The 26520-nt window shown below is 36.4% G+C and overlaps 1 long non-coding RNA gene across 5 annotated transcripts in view; it reads right to left on the bottom strand.

Moving 5' to 3' along the window:
• LOC123535342 (uncharacterized) overlaps nucleotides 1-25561 on the bottom strand; it is a 31586-nt gene extending 6025 nt beyond the window's left edge. The window contains exons 1-10 of one of the 5 annotated variants that reach the window (XR_006683190.2): nucleotides 25460-25561; nucleotides 20077-20215; nucleotides 18965-19078; nucleotides 18279-18395; nucleotides 16732-16858; nucleotides 16219-16377; nucleotides 9202-9349; nucleotides 7320-7449; nucleotides 3579-3991; nucleotides 2443-2605 (exon numbers count right to left, since the gene is read on the bottom strand). This is a non-coding gene — a long non-coding RNA (uncharacterized LOC123535342). Of the gene's footprint in view, nucleotides 1-2442; nucleotides 2606-3578; nucleotides 3992-7319; nucleotides 7450-9201; nucleotides 9350-16210; nucleotides 16378-16731; nucleotides 16859-18278; nucleotides 18396-18964; nucleotides 19079-20076; nucleotides 20316-25459 lie in introns of those variants that run through there. The other 4 variants (XR_008366584.1, XR_006683193.2, XR_006683191.2 and 1 more) reach the window with 4 other exon arrangements.
• Nucleotides 25562-26520: the final 959 nt, after the last annotated feature.

The following is a 26520-nucleotide window of genomic DNA, read 5'->3' as shown; positions in this document are numbered from 1 at the left end:
TCGCTGCTGAATAGGCGCATCTTCTCAAAATATGGTCAAAATTCAAAATTTTTCAAATTTCACTATTATTTTGCATTGAAAACACGCTTTTATATCATAAACAACCGATCTATGACTATTAAGACTAATTGCGATGTGTTTCGAGAAAGTCTTATTTCAGCTCTTATAGGTTAAAGGTCAGTAATTCAAATCCTTCTTTGTTTCATATAAAAAACGACAACTTCATATCGTCTTTACGTATCTTTAGAGAACATCACTTTTTCCTACACCTATTCTTCATGAAAGTTCTATCACAAATTAACGAAAAAATGAAAAGAAAATAGGGGGTTATGTAGTTCCTAGTGAAATGCCAGTCAGTTGCGGTCTGTTACCCTAAAAATGGCGCATATTTACTCTCGTCCGCGCAATAAACACCTACTTCCGGTTTCGATCTGCAAAACTTGCCATGTGGGGTGTATGAACATGAAAACCGTCTCATTTCATGCAGAATGTCTTCTAGTAGTGAGAAATGGTGATTAAAGCACTCGTTCTACACGAATTTGCGCAAAAAATGGGAAAATTAGGATCTATTTATTATGGACTTCTTTCGACTACACCACGGAAGCACATTTTCGACCGAATTACTGACCTTTTTCCTAGAATGAAAGTAACCAAGAATTTAACTTTTTTTTCAGTGTTATATTTTTCTTTTCGTTTTTTATTTTTGTAATGAACAAAATGAGGTTTAAACACTCATATTTAAGCTGTTTATAATAAAAACTCAAAATGTAGAGCCTATAAAAGTAATTTAAACAAGAGTGCCAGAATGTCACAATATACGCCCGTCACAGCAAATTTCTTTACACTAGCACCTGTATTTGCAAATGGAATTTTAATTTTGTGGTTGTGTAGTAATTATTGTACTTCTTTTGTTTTTCTAAGTCCACAAAAACACACTCCTTACCAGGGAGAGATACCTTAAAATACACCTAACATTTGAAAGTAACATCTATGTTGTACCACAGAAAAGTGGTCTTGGTTTTTCCCTACAGTCAATTATAAAAAAGTTACAATATAAGTTATTTATAGGAACAACTAGGGGAAGTTAATCTAAAAAGAAAAAAAAAAGAACAAAAAAAAAGTCCACATAAAAAATCCTTACTAGATAGAGATAGGTTAAAATACACCTCAAAATTGGATGTAAAATGCATGTTGTACTATAGAAAAGTGGTCTTGATTTTTCCCTACGACTAGTATTACAATGAAAAAGTTACAATATAAGCTATTTATAGTAACAACCAAGGGAAGTAATTCTAAAGAAGGGACCTGTGCATGACACTCTGTCTCATGATGGTGTACAATTGTGCCAAGTTACATCAAAATCCCTCCATGCATGAAGAAGAAATGCTCCGGACAAAGTCATTCTTGTATCTGACCTTTTGCCTCTAAGTGTGACCTTGACCTTAGACCGAGGGATCTCGTTCTTGCACAAGAAACTCCGTCTTATAATGATGTACAATTGTGCCAAGTTACATCAAAATCCCTCCTACGGACAAAGTCATTCTTGTATCTGACCTTTGACCTCTAAGTGTGAATTTTACCTTAGACCTAGGGACCTGGTTCTTGCGCATGACACTCCGTCTCGTGGTGGTGAACATTTGTGCCAAGTTATATTAAAATCCCTCCATGCATGAAGAAGAAATGCTACCGACAAAGTTTTCATTCTTGTATCTTTTGACCTCTGAGTGTGACCCTGACCTTAGACCTAGGGACCTGGTTCTTGTGCAGGACAGTCTGTCTCATGATGGTGAACAATTGTGCCAAGTTACCTTAAAATCCCTCTATGCATGAAGAAGATATGCTCTGGACAAAGTCATTCTTGAATTTGAACTTTGACCTCTAAGTGTGACCTTGACCTTAGACCTAGGGACCTGGTTCTTGTGCATGACACTCTGTCCCATGATGGTGAACAATTGTGCCAAGTTTCATCAAAATCCCTCCATGAATGAAGAAGACATGCTCCGGACGCTGCCCACTTGCCCGCCCGCCTGCCAGGGGCGTTCCCATAATACGTCCCATTTTTCAAACAGGCGAATAAAAAGCATAATATTATCATCTGGACATGTTTTAAGAAAAGATGCAATAATATACTTTATGGTCTAACTCAAAAGCCAATTGAAGCATCAAGGACAGTTGCAAGGTTTACCTCCAATTTCAAAGTCTGTTCTAATTTGCTCAATAGGTAGAACACAAAACTATTAATATGGCCATCGTAGGTTTAAATTCTGAACAGGGCTATGTTCTGACAATCAACCGATTGCGGAGAATACTTGTTATTTTTTAACCTCCACTCTGATTTATGTGGGTAAGTTGTCAGTTACCATACACAGCAGGTTCATATTTGTAAAGAATGCAGGTAAATTGCCTTTGCAGTTATGCCAAAAAGTTATTTATAAAATATACCTCATTAAAGTCTCTCTAATGTTAACCATCTTCATCTGGGACAAGGAAATGCAAGAACTGAAGCCTTTGCTGTAATCTAGAAGAACTGATTGTACAGTATGAACACAGGTCATTCCCTTGGCATTTTTTCCGCTGAAAATTCCCTATGAGTTTTGATGAATTCCTGAAAGATTTACATCAGTGATTGACTTTACAAGACAAGGAAACTTCACTCTAAATAATTAATTGCAAAACAGTTTCACAGAATTTCTATGACCTCTTTAACCAAACTGAACACATATATTTCATGAAACATAGAAAAACAAATATACTATTCATGATGCTCTTCCTTTTGGGTAATGTACTATATCATATGATGTGAGTGATGATGTGCTCTTCACATTGTCTTATTGCAAACTACCTTTATGCCAAATCTAAAGACTAAAATCAGTAACTTGAATACTTATTAACAATTATGCTTTGGATATGAAATATGAGGGACAAATTTAACATTTGAGCTTAATTTATGACCTTGACCCATGGACCTGGTTCATGTGCTTTGCACATTGTCTCATTGATACCTGCCTGTACCATGTTTAAAGTCACTATCTTGAAAGGTTATTGTTTTGCTCCAGAGACAAATTACGGTGGATGGACAGACACACACCATCAAATATTATGTCCGTTTTTATGAAATGGGCATATAAAAACGAAACTTATCTGGAGAACAACTAATACAAACAGATACAATATTGTTGACCTCAGTGCAAAAGCAATATTCAAGTACATATTAACAGAAATAGTGTGAGAGACTTCTAGAAGTCAAAAACTGAATGACATATGTTTGCAGAAAAGAAAAAATCTAAGAATTAATTTTTATTATTCTAAAATTCTAAAGCTACACTTCATTTGTTTTAAAATTCTAGAGCTACACTTTACTTGTTCTAAAATTCTAGAGCTAACTGAGATCATAGTACATCCTAAGTATCAATAACACTTGTCTATCAGATGTTCTTAATACATTCTTTTTGATATATTAAAATAATATTGTAAGACTCAAAAATTGTTCTTTGCAGTGCCTTTCTTAATACCCAGACAGGCTGAATGTCACAATTTATGTTTCCATTCCGTGCCTTAAAGTAAAAAATCAAATTTACCTTTCGGTGTCTGTATGTCAGAATTTCTTGTCTGCCCAATAAAATTGTCTTCCACCATTTTGTCTAGTCCAACTGTGGTGAAGGAGTATTTAAGGGACAAAACTCTTTATCTAAAACACACCTTTTTATTTTATAGTCTAAATTTGAATAATCTCCCTTACTAATTTCAATAATTGGACCACATAGGAATATCAGAGTCTAAATTGTTCAGCAATGTTATATTCTGTCAACATGAGATCAGTTTATTTGGTTTTATTGCAGCTCACCATCAAGTGTATGTTTGATTGAACTGTTCAATGGGCTTAGACGATAACAAATTTCCACATCCTCTTCTTGGTGGATGATGGGATAATGTGGGTGGGGCTAATCTCCTTGGGGGTGGAATTTCTGCTGAACTTCCGCTCTTCTCTGCACTGTAAAATATGTAGTTATTTCATTATTACAACAATATGACATTTGTCTTAAAATTGTGTATCCTAAAACAAGAGCTGTCATTATTTGTGACAAATGCTCCCGAATTAGGCCCAGGAATGCCACAGCTGTCTGTGCAAAAAAATCATAAATCATTTTGTGACCTTGACCTAAGAGGCCCGGGTCATATGCATGACACATATCCTCAATATGGTCTACATTTGTGTCAAATTATTTTCAAATTCCTTAATAAATGGCAGAGTTATGGACCAGACAAGAAACACCTTTGACTTTTAAGTGACCCTGATCTTGGATCTAGGGGTCCGGGTCTTGCAAATGACACAACCCGGACAAGAATTTACCGGATGCACACATGGATGCACGCACGCATGGACGGACGGACAGTGCTATTTTAATATGCCCACCTTTGGGGGCATAAAAAAACAGTGTGCAGTTTAGTGGATAATTCAGTCTGTATATGACTGGTTTAGACGTAATCATGGCAACAACTTCACAACATAGATCCATATAGACCCAGTTAAGCAGATTTAGTTTTTTTGTGGCTGGGTTTAACATCACACTAAGACAATTATAGACTGTATGGCAGCTTACCAGGTTTTCAACACGAAAGAAGACACCAGGTGCCAGGTGCCCCTCTGAGACAGTATGGGCACATGTATAGAACCACACATACCTGTACAGAACCACACATCTTTCGCAAACTAGTTAAATAGCTTCCTCATATGAAATAATTATACGAACTAAGCAAGATTTTGAACCTACACTGGTCACAGGCAAGTAATTTATTTGTCAGCAACTTTAAAGTTCCATAATGCTTTTGTTCACATTTTCTGTCATGAACATAGAATATATTAATTTCTTGTTGAATCCTATTTTTGAGTATTGCATTCTCTGATATGTGACAAAGGTTTGAATATTGGTTAACACAGAAAGTTTTAATGAATTCATTATTTTTGATTACCTCTTTATAACTCTTGCTGTAACACTTCATGTGCAGTAATAATTAAAGTAGAGTTTTTCTAACCGTGTTATTATGCATAACATCTATAGAGACAACTGTATCATCTTTAAACATAACATTTAAAGCCTTATGAGACTTAGACCACCCATCAAAAGTCCACAGAAGCTCCAAGATGTTTACTCACAACTTAGCTAAATTATGTTTGTAGCAAACCATTGAACTTAAATGTCTTTACACTGTTTTATAACTGCACTAGTTAAATGAAACAAGAGCTCTCAGAACAAGAAATGCCTCCCCCCCCCCACCCCACCACGACCACTTGATGCATTCAATAATTGCACAAGGATCAGAAATTACATGTATTTGGTCACTGTCCATATAAGTTCTACTGTTCTGGATCAATGTGACCTTGACCTTTGAACTATTAATCTCAAAATCAATAGGGGCCATCTGCTAGTCATGATCAATCTCCCTATTCAGTTTCGTGATCCTAGGCCCAAGCATTTTCAATTTATTGTCCTGAAGCAGTAAATTGTTCTGAGTCACTGTGACCTTGACCTTTGGCCTACTAACCTCAAAATCAATAGTGGTCATCTGCTGTCATGACCAACATCCCTATCAACTTTCATTATCCTAGGCCAGTGTTCTTGAGTCAAAGTGTTCTGGAAACCGTTTAACTGTTCTGGGTGTCACTGTGACCTTGACCTGTGACCTAATGACGTTAAAATCAATAGAGGTAATCTGTTGACCAGGATTAACATCCCTATTAAGTTTCATGAGCTAGGCCCAAGCATTCTTAAGATATCATCAGGAAATTGTTTAACTGTTTCCAGCCACTGTGATCTTGACCTTTGGCCTAACTACTTTAAAATCAATAGGAGTCATTTGCTGGTCATGATCCTACGCCCAAGCATTCTAGAGTTATTATCGAGAAACCATTTAACCGTTACGAGTCACAGTGACCTTGACCTACTGATCTCAAAACCAACTTTGAGTTATGATCCAGAAACTGATTGGTCTACATACCAAATGACAGACAGACAAATGTATTAAATGCTTGTTTCTTGTTCAGTCTGTCCAACATTTCTTCTTCATGCATGGCGGAACTTTGATGTAACTTGGCACAATTGTACACCATCATGAGACGGAGTGTCATGTGCAGGTCCCTTCTTTAGAATTACTTCCCTTTGTTGTTATAATAAATAGCTTATATTGATGACTTGTCATAATATACTCTTTCTTTTCTTTGCATATATTGCCGGCTACTGTTCACATATAAAAAACAATGGCTCTAAACATTATAAATTTTCCAGCTTTTTTACAGTCTGAACTTATGTATGCAGGCATTATTCAGGCATAGGTAAGCACCTGGATAGAACCAGAATACCAAACCCACATCAGTGAGATACAAGTGATTCAAGTCACGACTGTAACCACTTCACCATGTACGCCCCTTTTTGGTAACAACTAGCATAGAAACTCATGTATGAAATGAGTATTTCATTGGGACCATTCAAAGCCTCTATGATTGCCGTTATATTTAATAACAAGAGGGTAACTGACCCTAAAGTGCTCACCTGTGTAAAAGGCTCCAAGTGTGTTAGTATAATAAAATGGTACAAGTACAGAGTTGGGCACAGCAATACTTGAACCTTGGGCAATAATTTAAACAATTACGGTAAACAGTCAAACCCTGATACCACAAGTAAATATCCAAGAAACATTTGTGTAAAATTGTTTTAAATTTGGCCAGCTGTTTTTGACAAGAACATTTTTAAAGTATAAGTTAAGAAATTTATAATAACAACAAAGGTAAGTTAATCCTTGCAAAAAAAATAGTCTATAATGTAAGTCCACACAAAACTCCTTACCCAGGTAGAGATATGTCAAAATACACCTAGAAATCGGACATAACACGCATGTTGTACCAACAAAAAGTTGTCTCAAACTTTCCCTATGGCCAGTAATAAAAAAGTTAAAATATAAGCTATTTATAGTAAATCAAAGGGAAGTAATTCTGGTGGTGAAGATTTGTGCCAAGTTACATCAAAATCTCTCCATACATGAAGAAGAAATACTCCGGACAAAGTTTGTGAATGCACAGCAGCAGTAACTCTGGAACCCATGGTGAAATATGGCTGGTTCAAAAAAGAACAGAGATCTCAGTTCTTGCTAAAAAGCAAAAGTGTTTCTCTAAAAACAAAATGAATTTAATCCTAATTAACTTTGAATAAAAAATTAGAATTTTGCAAGGGTTTATTTTTGCTAAATAATCAAAAACCCTATAAAATTAGCAAATATTATTCCTTCCTTAACATTTTTGATATTTCAGGAATGTATTTCTGTACCTTAGCATTATGTATCCATTCAACAGGTACCAACAGCCTTTCATTCAATAATTCTTCCTTCTCTAGGTACGACTCTGATGATGAAAGCTGAATGTGCCGATCGAGTAAACTTTGTACAGCTGAATCACAACTGAAATAAAAAATTAAACAACTTGTGATATATAATCAATTATTAAGACAGGAGAATGCTATAATAACAACTACTGACTTCTGTTCATGTATGTATTCTTCTTATCTTATTTTGACATTCTCTGGTTGTTACAGAAAGCCATATTGAGAGGTGAACAGAAAAATGTTGTAACTCCATTGTTTATTTGAGTTATGACCGTTTTCCATTCAACCCTCAACATATTCATGTGAAGTACTTTCTATACAAAGAATGCTGAAATAGCATAGAAGATTGTGTCATCAAATTTTAGAAGAAACTCCAACTGACAACATAATATATTACTTGAGCTTATAACCTGAACAGAGAACAAGAGCTGTCACAGGAGACAGCGCGCTCGACTATTTCGATGCTAGGTAGTGAAACTGGGCACATCTGAGGAAACTGGAACTGTCACTTGAGTTTTTAATGACTCCAACGGTTGATGAAGCCGTTGCACAATGGCTTGAAATTGTGTAAAAACTATTAAGTAACAAAAGAGGTAAAGATAAAGTTTATCAAAACACTATGTAAGTACAATTCTAAGCACAAAGCGGGCATAATTTATCTAATATTGGTGCAAGAGTTATGCACCTTATGTCCTATGATGTGTGTGATCTACTACTTCAAGTCTGAATCAAATGCATTTCTTAATAACTGAGATATAGTGAAAATGCATCAAAATTAACCTTAAATTCTAAGTAAAACACAGATGCCTCCACTACATGACAAAGGACACAGATCAACTATGGGAAAACAATATGTTGCTATTTAGATAAAATGCAAAAATTAACCATATATAACGTACATATAAACATGTATGCTTTCTTGGGATGCGAAACCCCAGGTGCACAACTGCACATGCTGACCAACATTCCTGTAAACTTTGGTGACTCTACATCAAAAACTTTTGGAGCTAGGCATGACACAACACTAAAATGACCAATTTTTACAAAGTCAGGGGCCATAACTCCTTCACAACTGAATGAATCCGGACGCAAAACCCCAGGTGCACAACTGCTGACCAACATTCCTGTAAAGTTTTGTGACTCTACATCAAATACTTTTGGAGCTAGGCGTGTCACAACATTCTCGGAAGGACGGAAGGACAGACGGACAAGGGCAAATCTATATGCCCTCCCCCAAAAGTGGGGGCATAAAAAGGGGATAAGTCTGAATCAAATCAATTTAGTAATAACTGAGATACAGTGAAAATGCATCAAAACTTTAACCTGAAATTCTAAGTAAAAGGGGGGATAATTCATTAAATATTGGTACCAGAGTTATGGGACTTGTGTCATATGATGAGCCAGGTGATGTGGAAAAACTACTTTCAGTTTTAGGAGTAACTGAGGTAGAGTGGAAGTGCATCAAAACTTTAACCTGAAATTCTAAGTAAAAAGGGGGTTAATTCATGAAATATTGGTGTGAGAGTTATGGCCCTTGTGTCATATGATGTGGTAGATTATGAGGAGGGGATGTGAAAGACGCCAACACTGGGGTGAGTAGGATAGCTCTTCATATACTTTGTATAGTCAAGCTAAAAAAGGTTAGAAATTTCCTCGCATATCTCACAAAAATAGATTTAGCTGCTTTACTACATGACAAACCAAAGTCATAGAATGTTCACAAGAACTACTCCGACCCTTGTTTAAGTACTTTTTCAAAACTTGTACACAAAATCCTGATTTTCAATCACAGTAAGACCTCTGCTAAAAGACCCTATAAAAATATTACCTGATATGCAATGCCAAAAATACTGCCCATTCCCAGAGATTGAGAGACTGTAGATGAGCAGCAAAGTTCATGATTGTGTAGATTTGCTCTGTGGTACGCTGACAGGTGATTGTACGAGAGACTCTGCAACACTTGGCTTAAATGCCAGCTGAAAATAGAAATGCAAAACTGAAATCATACTATCTTTACAAAGGGCAACTTAATGTAACATAACTGTAAAATCATTTAAGGTATTAGCCCTATAATAGTGTACCTCCTTTTGAAGAGTGTTCAATTCCTACCATAAATCTACTTTAACTTAAATTTTTCAAGTGGCCATAGGTTCGAGCCCTACTTGAACCAAATTTGTTCCCCTAATATTCCTTTTTGTCTGGCAAGTTTTTACTATTTTCAAGACGTATTATTGATATACAGTCTAACCTGTACTAACGGTCATCTCCGATCTGCGGTCACCTCCGTTCAGCGGTCATTTTATGACGCCCCCGAAGGATTTTCCTCGTTTTTATCACTTTATTCAGCGGCCACCAAAATTGCCTCCCGACCGCCATATTTGACCCCTTTCAACGGCCATTTTTCTTCCAAAACCAATTATTTTTAGGCAATAATCGCCGAAGATAGCATGTGATTGCTAAGTTTTGCGTGACTTCACCACAAGAACGACAAAATGACATGAGCTTCTCGATTAAAACTGATAACCCCCTTTTTGTTATGATCAAACGGCCAGTAATTATCAGCAATTAGGGTGTCACCTCGTGTCAATTTTGTTGTTCACAGTTTGATCTCGGTTAAATAAAATACTTGATAACTAAAATAGTATTTGCGAAGGCAAATGCACATCATTGTATCCTGGTAAAATAATAATAGAAAACCGAAAAAGAAATGGGCCTAAAGGCTAAACTGGTCAGAAGTCTGAAAAATACATATACTGGCTGCACCTCCGATCAGCGGTCACCTGGCTTAAGCGGCCAAATTGTCTGCTTCCCCTGGCTGGCTGCTTAAGACAAGTTAGACTGTATTGTACAAAAGTGGAAAATTTTCATTTGATAAGCAATTTCTTGCTGTTCAAAGTGAATTTACCTCTGAAACAGAAGGGGCAGTGTTAGACATCTTTAATTCTAACACGACCAGCAAATAACCTACATACATGTAGAGCAAAATCTATCTTGGGTTATTCTGCAATATACTACTCGCGTGCAATGACGTCATCCGATCCAGGTGTGTAGCGCGGTCATAAAAAGTAGTTACCACTTTTTTCTAACACTATTGATACTAGTATGTCTTGTTAGAATCGAAATAATAAGTTCCCAAGTGTGATTTATCATAGAACAAGTGAATGAAGTATTGCCATGCAATACAAAGTCCCCTACTGGAAGGCACCTAATTTTCTCTACTGCAGTATAACATAATGAACTGATATCTGTCAATGATGTATAAACAATATTGTACTACATATACAATATGTTATAACAACACACTTGGATTAAAATGTGCATATATAAAAACCCACAGTTGTTTTCATATTGAATTTTTTTGGCTGATTATAAAAGTGTTATCATGTAAGTTATTTATAGTAACAACAAAGGGAAATTAATCTTTAAAAAAAAAAAAAAAAAAAAAATCTATATAATATAAGTCCACAAGAAACCCTTTACCAGGTAGAGATAGGTCAAAATACACCTAAAAATTGGATGTAACATGCATGCTGTACCACAGAAAAGTGGTCTCGATTTTTCTCTACCGCCAGTAATAAAAAAGTTACAATAAAATCTATTTATAGTAATAACAAAGGGACGTAATTCTAAAAACAAGGGTGCCTCATGGTGGTGAACATTTGTTCCAAGTTACATCAAAATCCCTCCATGCATGAAGAAGAAATGTTCCATACAAAGTCATTCTTGAATTTGACCTTTGACCTCTAAATATGACCTTGACCTTAGACCTAGGGACCTGGTTCTTGCGCATGACATGTTGTCTCATCCAGGGGAATATTTGTGCCAACTGATATCTAAATCCTGCTTTGCATGACAAAGTTATAGACCGGACAGGAAAAAAATCCTCTTGACCTTTGATCTCAAAGTGTGACCTTGACCTTTAAGCTAGGGTACTGGGTGTTGCGCATGACACGTCGTCTCATCATGGGAAACATTTGTGCCAAGTAATATTAAAATCCCTTCATGGATGGCACAGTTATGGACGGGACAGGAAAAAAACTCTGCTGACCTTTGACCCCCAATTGTGACCTTGACCTTTGAGCTAGGGGTCCGGGATTTGCGCATGACACGTCGTCTCATCATGGGGAACACTTGTGCTAAGTGATATTAAAATCCCTTAATGAATGTCAGAGTTATGGACCGGACACGAAACAGACCCTGTTCATGCTATGTTAACATTTGACTGTTTAGTGTGACCTTGACCTTTGAGTTAGGGGTCTGAAAGTTGTGCATGACACATCGTCTTATTATGAGGTACATTTCTGCCAAGTAATATTAAAATCCCTTCATAGATGGGAGAGTTATGGACCGGACAGGAAAAAAGCCTTGTTGACCTTTGACCTCCAATTGTGACCTTGACCTTTAAGCCAGGGGTCCAGGTTTTGCGCAAGACACGTCGTCTCCTCATGGGGAACATTTGTGCCAAGTAATATTAAAATCTCTTCATGGATGGGAGAGTTATGGACCGGACAGGAAAAAAGCCCTGTTGACCTTTGACCTCCAATTGTGACCTTGACCTTTGAGCTAGGGGTCCGGGATTTGCGCATGACACATCATCTCATCATGAGGAACATTTGTGCCAAGTAATACTAAAATCCCTTCAAGGATGGGAGAGTTGTGGACCGGACAGGAAAAAAGCCCTGTTGACCTTTGACCTCCAATTGTGACCTTGACCTTTGAGCTAGGGGTCCGGGTTTTGCGCATGACACGTCGTCTCATCATGGGGAACATTTGTGCCAAGTAATATTAAAATCCCTTCATGGATGACAGAGTTATGGACCGGACACGAAATTGCGGACGGACGGACGGACGGACGGACGGATGGACGGACAGACGGACGGACGGAATGACGGAAAAGTGCATTCCTATAGTCCCCGAAACTGGTTTTCAACCAGTAGGGGACTAATAACCCGTGCTTTTCGTTCTCATGCGAAACAATATAACACTCAGGCCTACAGCCCTCGTGATATATTCTTACGCATAAGAACTCTAAACTCGGGTTATTCTACGATAACCCATGTTTGGGAACTTATTATTTCTTAAATATACTGAGTTATATGCAGTAAAAGTTCTTTATTTCACCATTACTCTTTAAATTACATATTGTGGAGTAAATGTAGGTAGGATATTTTTGAATGAAGTGAACAAAAATTTAAATCAGTCCCAAAAGCTAGACTTTTCACAGTGCTTCACTCTGAATAAGAGCTTTGCCAGTAAAAACTTTATAAAACTTTAACCAAGTTAAACAGGACATAACTCTGTCAAAATTCAAACAGAGTTATGGGGTTTGTTACTCCTGGTGTAGACTTTCATAGTAAATAACTATTTTAAGTTTCAAGTCAATAGCTTTGATAGTAACAGAGATATCTGACTTTATCAAAAACTTTAACCAAAAATTCTAAGTTAAAAGGGGCATAACTCTGTCAGAATTCATATCAGAGTTATGGGGATTGTTTCTCTTGGTGTAGACTTTGATAGTCAATAACTATTTTAAGTTTCAAGTCAAGAGCTTTGACAATAACAGAGATATTTGACTTTATCAAAAAGTTTAACCAAAAATTATAAGTTAAAAAGGGGCATAACTCTGTTAAATTCAAATCAGAATTATGGGGATTGTTTTTTCCTGGTGTATACTTTGATAGTAAATAACTATTTTAAGTTTCAAGTCAATAGCTTTGATAGTAACAGAGATATTTGACTTAATAAAAAACTTTAACCAACGGCGACGCCAACACTGGGGCGAGTGCAATAGCTCTACTTTTTCTTCAAAAAGTCGAGCTAAAAACTAAGAAGTGCGCAAGTTTTCATCCATTTATATCATATACTTTATGGGCTAGATGCATCACAAGGTGAAATGTGCATTTTAAACTATTTCAGGGGCAATAACTCTGAAATAACTCAGTTTCTATCTTGACCTAGAGATCATCAGGATAAACATTCTGACCAAGTTTCATGAAGGTCATAAATATGGCCTCTACATGTTAACAGCTTTACCTTTGATTTGAGTGGTGACCTACTTTTTGACCTCACATGACCCGGTTTCGAACATGGCCTAGGAATCATCAAGATAAACATTCAGTGCAAGTTTCATGAAGATAAATATGACCTCTAGTGTGCTAACAAGCTTTTCCTTTGCTTTGACCAGGTGAACTAGTTTTTGACCCCATATCCTTTCTGCTTCCTTCAACATCAACATTTTTAAATCTAATTTACATAAATATTGTTGGCTATTTCTTATTATAATTCTTTTTTATCAGATATTTCTGAAGCAGAAGCAGCAGCAACAGCAGTACTAACTGCCTACCTAATTAAAAATAGGATGACTTTTTCGAAAATAAAAAGAGATAGTAACACAGTCTACAAGCTGAATGTCTTTCTTTGGTACTTAGCAATATAATCACAATTTGTAATTCCTTTATATACTATTGTTTCTTTTCAAAACTCATTTACAGTAGTTGCCCTACTTAAATTTATATTACAAAGACAACAAGAGCCATGTTAGACATGGCTAATCCCCCCGCCGGGCATATTATAATTGAAGGCTAAAGTTCCTGGCAAGTTAGTGTCTGAAAGTATTAATGTTTTTTATAGTAACAACTAAAGGAAGTTAATCTTTTTAAAAAAAAAAAAAAAATTGCAAGTCCACACAAAAATCTTTATCGGGTAGAGATTGGTCAAAATACACCTCAAAATTGGATTTAGCATGCTTGTTGTACTACAGAAAAGTGGTCTCAATTTTTCCCTACGACTAGTAATGAAAAAGTTACAATAAAGCTATTTAAAGTAACAACAAAGGGAAGTAATTCTAAAGAAGGGAACTGCGCATGACACTTCATCTCATGATGGTGTATAATTGTGCCAAGTTACATCAAAATCCCTCCATGCATGAAGAAGAAATGCTTCGGACAAAGTCATTCTGTCCTTTGACCTTGACCTTAGGCCTAGTGACCTGGATCTTGCGCATGACACTCCGTCTCGTGGTGGTGAACATTTGTGCCAAGTTATATCAAAATCCCTCTATGCATGAAGAAGAAATGCTCCGGACAAGGTTTTTATTCTTGTATCCTTTGACCTCTAAGTGTGACCTTGACCTTAGACCTAGGGACCTGGTTCTTGCACACACACTCCGCCTCATGGTGGTAAACATTTGTGCCAAGATATATCAAAATCCCTCTATGCATGAAGAAGATATGCTCCGGACAATTTTTTTTAAGAAAATATGATAAAGGGGAATAACTCAAAAAATAGGCAAGGTAGAGTTATTGTCCTTGCACACTGCACTTCCTCCCAATGTGTTCTATCAGTGTATGAAGTTTGAAGAAAATCCCTCGAATACTTTTGGGGTTATGCTCCGGACAAAATGTTTTAAGCAAATATGTTAAAGGGGAATTACTCAAAAAATAGGCAAGGTAGAGTTATTGTTCTTGCACACTGCACTTCCTGCCAATGTGTTCTATCAGTGTATGAAGTTTGAAGTAAATCCCTCCAGTACTTTTGGAGTTATGCTCCAAACAAAGATCGTTGCGGAAGGACGAACGCACGCACGCACGGACAGAGAGCATTTCTAATATCCCCTTCGCCTTTGGCGGGGGGATAAACTAGAGTTGTCACAGGAGTGACGAATTATACCCCCACAATATGGCCTTGTCACAGAACTAAGCCAATGTCAAAGCAAAACTTGCTTAACCTTTGACCTACTGACCACAAAATCAATAGAGGTCATCTGCTAGTCATGATCAACCTCCCTATGAAGTTTCATGATCCTACGCCTAAGCGTTCTCAAGTTATTGCCTGTAAAAGGTTTAAATGACCTTTGACCTTTGGAACTCAAAATCAATATGGGTCATCTGCTTGACATGGCCAATCTCCAGATTAAGTTTCCTGATCCTAGTCCCAAACATTCTCAAGATATTGTCCGAAAACTGTTTAAATGTTCCGGGTCACTGTGACCTTGACCCGTGACCTACTGACCTCAAAATCACTAGGGGTCATCTGCTAGTCATAACCAACCTCCCTATCAGTTTTCATGATCCTAGGCCCAAGCATTCTCAAGTTATCATCCAAAAACCGTTTAACTATTCCAAGTCACTGTGACCTTGACCTTTGATCTACTGACCTCAAAGTAGAACTTGACCTGTATTTCATGATGTTACACTTGTGTTACAAAATTTATGGTCCTAGGCCCAAGTGTTCTCAAGTTATCATCCGGAAACCATTTAACTGTTCCAAGTCACTATGACCTTGACCTTTGACCTACAGACCTCAAAGTCGAATTTGACCTGCATATTATGATGTTACACCTGTGTACCAAAATTTATGATCCTAGGCCCAAGCATTCTCAAGTTATCATCCGGAAACCATTTAACTGTTCAGAGTCCCTGTGACCTTGACCTTTGACCTATAGACCTCAAAGTTGACCTTGACCTGCATTTCATGATGTTACACCTGTGTACCAAAATTTATGATCCTAGGCCCAAGCATTCTCAAGTTATCAACCGGAAACCATTTAACTGTTCAGGGTCACTGCGACTTTGACCTACTGACCCCAAATTTGAACTTGACCTGTATTTTCTGATGTTACACCTGTGTACCAAAAATTATTTAAATTGGTCAAGCCTTTCTTGAGTTATCATCCAGAAACCATGCAAAACCAACGGAATGACTTCGTTTTGTGGGGGTATAAAAATGAAAATGTACTTAAAAAACATTGCAAAAACTACATTGGATCTCAGACTTCTCTTTGATAAAATGGAAATGTTACTTTCCTTTATCACAAATAGCAAGAATATCCAGATTACCTGCTTACCTCTGTCTTTTTTTGTCTCTTTCTGTGGTATATTAGCCATTTTGACTGGTGACATGTATTTAGATTTTAGACTAGAACTGAACAGACTGGGTCCATCTCTGTGCCTCAGTAATGGTGAACCAGTCAGTGGCCCTTGTTTCTTTGCAAACATTGAACCGTCTGAAAATATTTCATACATTGATGGAACCTGGTTTACTTAGATTCGGTAAAAGTAAAGTTCTCACAACTATGAACTTAAGTAAACAACATCAATACTTATCATAAATATCAATGTCTAAAAAGGCTAAAAGTATTAAAACAATTAAATTATGCATTTAATTACCATTCTTCACGACTTATACAGTCAAGCTTGTGATAGCAACCACCCGTGAACAGCGACATCTGTCTTAACTACCCTACATACCTTTCAACATACTCTTGTTAAGTATTTCATTACTGACTATCAACAGAAGTTGTTTTCTATTTTGAAATATTTTGTGCATGTTTATGTTCTGGCAATAACTGCATAAATACCAAATGCTAGAGCTGGGGCATCCTCATCACCAACCAATGAAGATTTCATGACCTGCATCAACTCCCACACTTGTTGCTAAGCAAAGTGAAGATGGTTCTTTGCCTTGGACATCCATATCTTCATCATCTACATTAACGAAACATGTACCATATGTATTTCACCTTAAATGTGGTTAAATCTGATTTTTTCAACTACCTGTCTGCCATTTAGATGTCTTCCACTCACCCCCAGCCCATCACCTCAATCCCCTCATGACATATTCAACTCATTTGATAACTCTTGCTGCAAAGTCTATCATACCTTAGTCCTTACTTTTCTTTTATCACATTTGAATTCAATTTTTCAAACACCATTGCTACTAATTCAATCTTTCCCTCTGCAAGGCCTCACAGCTTATTACCATACCTCATTTCAAAAGGAATTGTTCCCATTACTCTTTACTAAACTAGAAATACATTCTGCATGCCCATGGGCAGAATGTCATGCCCACCAGTACTTTTGGTCTTTAAGTGTAACATTGACCTTAGACCTAGGGACCTGATTCCGTCTCATAATGGTAAACATTCATGCCAAGTTACATCAAACTCCCACCATGCATGAAGACAAAATGTTCCGGACAAACTTCAATTTGACCTTTGACCTCCAGTTACGACCTTGACCTTTGAGATAGGAACATGTGGTTAGCGCACGACACTCCTTCTCATTGAGGTAAACATTTATGCCAAATATAGACAAGATTGGTCAATGTATGTCAAAGTTATGGTCTGGACAAAATCAGACGGACAGTGGCAAGGACATACACCGACCCGCCATAGTGACGACTATATCGAGCTTGGCACAAGAGGGCTCGACAAAAACCATCATTTAACTCATTATAACTCTACGTTTTCACTAAATCCTTTCATGTGGCCTAAGTTATCTGATTAAGTTTCTCTGCAATGGGAACTTAAGTTTTCGCAGTACCTAAGTCCCCTGCTAATTTGTGAATTCCCCATTGTGAGGTCTTTGATATCTGATAACAATAATCCACAACTGGAACTTGTTCTTACACTACCACTGCATCATTTAACTATCAAGTCAAACGTTCCCCACTGAGAGACCTTCAGATCTGATTATTTATGATGAAGAATTCTTTCACTGCAACTATATTACTATGTCTTCAAAGAAAAACACTAAATCCTGCTCATGTTTAGCTCAAACTGATTTATCAAAGAAAGATTGATGTATACTAAAATGTTACTGTTTACCCCTACACCATTTTTTTACATTCTCCCTTACTGCAGCAAAAGTTTCTATAAAATACATGTATTGCCTCCATGTTAATCTGCAGAATTTTGTAAGACTGATTTGCTGACATTTTTCGAATTCATGTAGTTAAGGAGCTCTCCCTTTATCTTAACAGATAGTAACTAGTCAATGTTTAACCCCGATAAGCAGAAATTCAATCAGATGGATGAGTCCACCAGTATTTCCCCTAGTTTTAACTAGGAAATTCTCCCCAGTTTCCACAATGACTTCCGTCTATCAACAGTCACTAGTTACTAACTTGTACAGCCATCTGTTGCTGCTGTGCCAGACGTACCGGTAAACGTTTCTTGTCCTTTTCCGGTACATCTTCCTCATCTGAGTCATCAACTAGACTATACTTCGAGAAATATTTCACCTGTAAAAAGCAAATATCAGTTCTTAATTATACTATAAAGGGATTCTTAAAATCTTTAGAAACCTGTTTATTTCTAATTCATATGTACATCTACCAGTTCAATATTTTTGCAGTACATGTACTTATGACGATTCAGAAAAGTTCTATAATTTCTAAACTGATATTCCAAATGATACATTTCTCTTAAACAACTTCTCCAAATATACAAAGGCTGAGACAGAAAAAATGTTTTGTAAAATACAAATCATAAGTCACACTTGCATAGTATTAATTTTTGGTTGCTCTCCCTCTTGACCAAGAAAGGAAGTTTATTTGTTTTATTTTTGTTGTGTTCAAACACTGACATGATATTTGAAAGCAACTTTCCATGCTTTTGATAGTGGTGGAGGAAGATTGGGCCATTGTTTCAGGCATAAACCTGTAACGGGAAATAACCTTCTTCCATAAGCCAGCTTCCTTACTGTGTAATTTAAGTAACTTGAGAGACTAATACTCTTGGTGAGATATCTAACAGAAGTATACATCAGTAAAAATAATAAATACATCTTCAAAATAGTACAGCAATATACCTCAAACACACAAGATCCTGTCTCAGGTCTGTAGTCAATAAACTTGGTACTGACTTTAAGAGAATTCTCCCCTATCTTGTCTTGCCATCTTATTGCCTTCAACTTCTCAGGGCTCTGTAAAATATCAATTGTAAGATTTACATAACAGTATTTTAATGCTGTTATTTGAAACATGTGGCTCATGTTACTCAGGTGAGCGATTCAGGGTCATCATGACCCTCTTGTTAAGGTAGAAAACAAGAGCTCATAGAACATGAAATGCCCACCTTGATAAGTCTATGTAAAACATGAGACCCCCCGGGGCAGGGCCTCTTTTCAACCCAGGGGCATAATTTCAGCAATTTTGGTAGAGGACCACAAGGCAATGCTACATACAAAATATCAAAGGTCTAGGTCATGTGGTTTTAGACAAGAAGATTTTTTAAAGTTTTTTACTATATAAGTCTATGTAAAATTTGTGACCTCCGGGACGGGGCCTCCTTTCATCCCAGGGGCATAATTTGAACAATCTTGATAGAAGACCATAAGATGATGTCACATGCTAAATATATAGGCTCTACGCCTTGCGGTTTTGGACAACAAGGTTTTTAAAGTTTTACTTTTGGTTGCCATGGCAACCAGAGTTCTGCATGAAATTAAATTCTTTGAATAATTTTGAAAGGGGACCACCCAAGGATCATTCATGTGAAGTTTGGTAAAATTCTACCCAGTGGTTTTCAAGATGAAGATGTTTTTAGAAAATATTGATGGACGGACGACGTACGACTGACGACGGACATTGAGCGGTCACAAAAAAACTAAAAAAGCTCACCATGAGCCTTTGGCTCAGGTGAGCTAAAAATGAAAGCAGATTGAGCAGTCACAAATAAATATTGAAGCACTTCTTACAGTGCCTCTAAAAACCTACTAACATTTCTCTACAGATTTACAAGCAGGGGACAAGACCAATACATCTCCATGCATGAGTGGTAGGCAAAGATGTAGAGCTAGCTAGTGACACTCTCATATTTCCAAAGAGGCTTGAAGTAACAGCAATGGAGCACATAATTCAAATTTCAGCTCTTGTAACAATCTGCTATACAGAAAATTTAATCTGCAAAAAAATTCAATACCTTAAATTGAGTTCCAATAGATTTATCTCTAGGCCAAACAAAGTCCAAAGTTATCTCAGCTTTCTTATCGAGACCTTCACCAACTTCATGTTTTTGTCATCGTCTGGGTACACGAATACCTCTCTGCGATGGAAAAACACTGCAAAGACAAAGTTTACACTAGGTGATATACATTATACCAGATAGAAATTAAGGTTAAATATTGAATTTCAACTCTGATTATATAACCCCAACTCTTAACAAGGCAGTGTTTTTTCTACCTAATTTGGGAACATAGCCTATACCCCCAAAATTGGGAATTTTGACGCGTAATTGTTCCAAATTGGGAAATATTTAGTCCCATCAGATAAAGTAAGGATGTGTTTAAGCACTTTCTCATACATTTGTTTCACATTTTAGAACATCTTTAACAAACTTCCATTACAAAATTGTCCATAATTTGGTAAATTTTTGTGCAATTTTGACGATTTTTTTTTCAGAATGTAGATTGGGAATTGTTGCACTCATTTTGGGAAAAAAACATACTTTTTGGCATTGGGAATATAGCCAAATAACAGCTATAAAAACGACCGAAAAAAAACCCTGCAAGGAATTGGTAAAACTGAATGATGCTCCCCGATGCATGTGCTTTTGTCCCAATATGGGGAATACCGTATTATTAACAAGACTAAAAATGGACACAATAAAAAGAAACTAGATGTGTGTCTATAGGACACAGGTGTCCCCACTCTTGCCACTGTAACATAGTTTTATGACTCAGGTTAAATAATTTTTAAGATGTTTGCAACACAAACTTTTAAGAACCTTTTGTGTATTTTTTACTTAGTTAGCCATAACTCAGGCCTAGCTGAGTAAAATCCTAAAAAGAACACTTCACAGGCTATAAAACTAGAATGCATCTGTAGGACACAGTGTGTGCCCCCAACTGGTACATTTGTCACAAATAAGGGGAAATAATTCAAATGTTTGCAGTCTTAATGGGGTATAGCCTCAAAAAAAAATTATGAAAAGGATTCACTATTCTATACCATATACTTTTTGAGCTATGGGCATCACAAACAAAAAATCCACTATTTTGGCTATTTCAAGGGCCATAACTCTGTAATAAATGCTAAAATTCTCAAGAAGAATGCAAAGTGTGCAAGGTCACATTATGTTAAAGACTCAAGCAAGGTTTCATGAATTTACATTAAATACTTTCTGAGTGAGGCACATAATTAGGTGAAAATATGCATTTTTTACTATTTCAGGGGCCATAACTCTGGAAATAGGAGGCAAACCCAGATGAAAACTAGGAGGTGGGCAAGTTCATATCATGATAAAGACTCATGCAAGGTTTCATCAATTTATATCAAATACTTTTTGAGCAGGGCATGTCACAATGTGAAAATGTGCATTTTTGACTATTTCAGGGGCCATAACTCTAAAAATAGGGGGCGGAGCCAGATGAAAAAAAGGAGGTGCTTAAATTCATATCATGATTAAGACTCTTGCAAGGTTTCATCAATTTATATCAAATACTTTTTGAGATAGTCCTGTCACAAGGTGAAAATGTGCATTTTTGACTATTTCAGGGGCCACGACTCTAGAAATAGGGGGCGGACCCAGATGAAAAATAGGAGATGCGCAAGTTCATATCATGGTTAAAAATCGTGCAAGGTTTCATGAATCTATATCAAATACTTTCTGAGCTAGGCATGTCACAAGGTGAAAATGTGCATTTTTGACTATTTCAGGGGCCATTACTCTAAAATTAGGAGGCGGACCCAGACGAAAAATAGGAGGTGCGCATATTCATATCATGATTAAGACTCATGCAAGGTTTCATCAATTTATATCAAATATTTTTTTAGCTAGGCGCGTCACAAACTTCGGACGGACGCACGGACAAGAGCAAATCTATATGCCCGGGGGTTGGGGGGGGGGGGGGGGGGGGGGGCACAACAATCTTCTAAATGTTTTATGATTCTGGGTCAAGTACATTTTAACAAACATGTTTCACAATCTTTTTTTTTTTATTAAGTCTGGACAAAAAGTCTGATCTTGTGTAATAAAAAAACTTAGAAAAAACAAAGTAAGTCAGGGGCCATAACTCCTACACAACTGAATGAATCTGGACGCAAAGCCCCAGGTGCATAACTACACATGCTGACCAACATTCCTGTAAACTTTGGTGACTCTAGGTCAAATACTTTTGGAGCTACACGCGACACAACATTAAAATGACCAATTTTTTATTAAGTCAGGGGCCATAACTCCTACATGACTGAATGAATCCGGATGCGAAACCCCAGGTGCACAACTACTCATGCTGACCAACATTCATGTAAAGTTTTGTGACTCTACGTCAAATACTTTTGGAGCTAGGCGCGACACAACTTTTTCGGAGGAATGACGGATGGACAAGTGCAAATCTATATGCCACCCCCACCCACCCCAAAGTGGGGGCATAAAAATTATATCATGAGTGCGCAGCATGAGTGATATAATAATACAAATCAAAACTCCAAACAATGATTTTATTCACAAGCAAATCACATTTTGAGATATGTTATTTCAATTCGAATACGTTTTCAAGAGTTATTAATTATTATTATTATGTATGTCCGAGACGATATCCATCAAATATTTGCCTGATCTCTGTTGATTTCTTTTCCAGCACGTTGCTATGCCATCTAACGCTTAGACAAGCTTACGGTCACTTAGTGGCTGCTTTTTAATTTCCGACTTTTGCAGTTTGACCGTCACAATATAAAACAAACTGTACTGGTTTCCCAGTAGTTTCCGGACCCAAGTAGTTTTCCGGACCTTTAACATTTCATGCTGTATAGACTTTACCCTGTCGTAAAGCATCTGGGTAACAATATCATATAATCTAGACCTCTGTTGCCTTTATATAGCAGCGAAAACCTAGCATTATTGAACTTATTAATTATTTGAATATCCTGGTTGTTTTAACTTCGATGAAATACAGTTTACACAAGAGATTGTCAACAGCAGGGGAATTCCTGTCACAGTGCGCATGCGCAGAAATTGAGGCCCCTTGAAGGTAACATTAGTCAATTGATGCTCCCATTTACAGACGATAAAGTAAAAACATTCCGACAGTAATAAAATAAAACAATTAAAGTCAGAAAAAATCGACCTATTCACTGTACCACGGCATTCAATTATCGATTAAAAATAGGAACCAAAATAGACAGGGATCTACCGTCCATCAATCAGATGTTTAGCAGCAGTGTCCGTGCCCGAGTGGTCAGGGCGTTAGACTACCAATCTTGAGACCGGTCTTGTTCTTTTTTAAAAAGTTGTTAATATTATTAAAAGTTCTTAATTTCTTTTTTTGTAATATTACCAGTCCGCTTTATACACCCAGTCATTTTAGCGTGACGTTGCAAACGTCATCTAAACGTAATTAGAAGTAACTGTAATTAGCCTATTATAAATCTAGTATTTGCTTAATTCTTGAATTATACTTTTCAAATCATCATCACGCTGTAGAATTATGTTTTAATTTTGAATATATATAACGAAATCGGAAATGTTTGCTTTTACAAAAACGTTACAACTTTAACAAGGAAAGGTCCGGAAAAACTACTCGGACAAACTGAGATATTAATGGAATTAACTGCCCCTTTTGAGGCCTCATCTACATTTGTGTTATGAAAGCAGGTGTAATACGAATTATGCATGGTGTTAATGAGGAACCTAGCTTCTTTCTGTGAACATTTCATGTTTCTACTACGTTTTGTTTGAAAGATACTGACAAAAAATAGCGATTTCGGTCCGGAAACTACTGGGAAACCAGTATACGTCGGATTAGTTCGACTAATCTAACCCTATGACATAATAATTGTGATGTCACAAAAATAATAACACAGTTTTTAGCCTTCTTTGTTTAATAGGAAAACAAAAATCTGAAGGGAGATAAAAGCTGTAGCTAACTTTCTAGCCAAGTTGTTTCCCTTTGTAAGACTGCCTGCTTTGCAAACTATTGTAATCAAAGAAGTATAATTTTTTATAGCTCTTTGTTGTAATTTAGCATCACAAAAGGTCACTGGTAACTATTTGACAGCAAAATAAAAAATGTGCGTCAACCTTATCAGGTACAGTCAACTTGCCAATAGAGAATCACTGCCAATAGCGGGTCACTTGAAAATAAAATGTGAATCTCTCTTATAAATATTAGAGTATACAATGTTTAAGTACCCAGTATATAAACTTATCACTCGGCAATTACTACACAAAAGAAGATGGATCTAATCTAATGAGTTTGAGTTCCATGAGTAGATAACTCTTGCAACCATGTTTCGTGACTTGGATTTTAGCACTCTTGAATTCTTTGAAGTAGAATATTTTTGAGCATACCTCACAGTTTCTTAGATAAAACCACACAAATTCGGTACCATTTTGAAGAGTGAAACACACACTTTCATAGGAAAAACATGATTATAAATTTAAGATTGACTTTGACGGAAAAAAAGTGCCATCAAGCAGAAGAGGCCATTTAGCCAATAAAGGATCACCCATATCAATGGTTGATTTTATGTAATAATGGATTGAACTGGCAAATTAAGATAAATGAATAAGGTTTTGTGCATCAATATTTTGATTTTAGTTTTAGCGCTATATTCCTTTTACCTTGAGTATCTTTGAAATGTAAACATACTGATTCTCATTATATTCTGCTTTGAAATGTTTATTTCCAATACCACAGTCATGTTTTGTCAGAAAAAAGGCTATTTAAAATTTAAATGGATAGAAAATATGATAAACTAGGTGACCCCCTATAGGCAAAAGTGACCCCCTATTGGTGAATCGGACAGGTTTAAATATTTCATCATAACTTCAGACATAAAAGATAGATTCAAATAAATCAAACTTTAAATGAATGTGAGCAATAGTTTTAAGTGTTATTAAGTTTAGAAATCATGAAAGTCGAAACATTCTTCACCACATACTAAAAGTGTTGATAGTGACCCGCTACTGGCAAGTTATCTGTAGTCCTATAAATAAGACCCGACATAACATTTTTTAACATTTTGACATCTATGGGTTATGTAACTATTTGACAGCAAAATAAAAAATGCAAATTAAAAATAAAATAAAATGTAAAATAACAAAACAATGAATGTTGAAGGTAAAACGAGCATGTACACGTCTTAGTCTAAATAATGAGACCTCGGGCAGACCGATTTTACATTTTGATATTTTACGTTGTCTACCTAGAGGCGGATATCGACAAGTCAAAATAATATAACGATATTCAACTCTCGAGTACAATTATTTGGACTAGTACACGTCTAATATTTTGGACTACCTCATGAGCGTCAAAACAGGTTTAGTTTTTTTTTTCTTTTTATCTCTGTTGAAAAATTATTACCATATCGTCAACAATTTCATCCTCTGCACTGAACTGACTTGGTCATTGGTCATTCACTGTACTATACAAAACTGATAAAAATTGAAAAAATTCACGTTTTTTTTCTTACAAATGGCAAAGTTCAATCTAAGGGAAGTAACTTTGGGCGAATTAATAGCACCTATCATGTGACAAATTGACTAAATGTTTTTGTTGTGTTTTAGTGTAGTATAAATCAAATCACCTTTTTTTCAGAAAGAACTTAATATTGTATATTGTAAATTACCGTAGTCCCTCAAATAAATTCTGCTGAACATAACGTTGGATGACTTAATTTAGGCAGGAAGATCCAATATAGATTTAGGTTAGAGACCACCAATTGTTTTGGAAGTGTCTAGGGGTACGGACCCGTACCTCTGGACAAACCTGTTAGGGGTTTTCTAGAGGTACGGACCTCCGTTTTTCTAGAGATTAAGGGTCATTTACAGTTCAAATTTGGTAAAAATGAAATAACAAATAAGACTTCTAAATAATTATAAACAACTTGTTGCAATGATGCTGAGGCGGTATGTAAACAATTGTATCATATCAAGAAATACTTTATCTTTCCAGATAAATAATTCTTTACCAGCTTTCATCCTATAATTGTCGAAAAAACGCACAGACACTTAGGGGTCAGCACCCCTCCCCCTCCGAATCCGCCACTGCCAACCTTCAGCCAATATATTTTTGTCCTTTAAAACAATCTGAGCACATGTCTCGATCATACAACAACTTCTGTTACCATTTCAACATGTTTAAAAGAACTCCCATATTCTATCAATGCTCAGAAAAAGGCACTGACCTCCAGATTTGGCTAAAAATAATCTTTCTTTCAACTTGAAGTTTGGTCATATTTTATGAACAATAATTAGAATAATTATGAGTTTTTGTTTCTAAAATGTTTTAAATGTTCCAAATCAAGAAAAAAAGATGACTGCATCAGGAATCAAACCCACACAGTCGCGGCAATAAAGACGTTATAGTGGAAGTAGCGAAATATAGATATTTATAATCGAGACTTTCATCATAAAAAGTAGTAA

This window comes from Mercenaria mercenaria, chromosome 12, assembly GCF_021730395.1.
Source record: "Mercenaria mercenaria strain notata chromosome 12, MADL_Memer_1, whole genome shotgun sequence".
Taxonomy (NCBI): Eukaryota; Metazoa; Mollusca; class Bivalvia; order Venerida; family Veneridae; genus Mercenaria; species Mercenaria mercenaria.
Note: the sequence above shows the minus strand (reverse complement) of the source record. Positions and strands in the feature narration are given on the sequence as shown.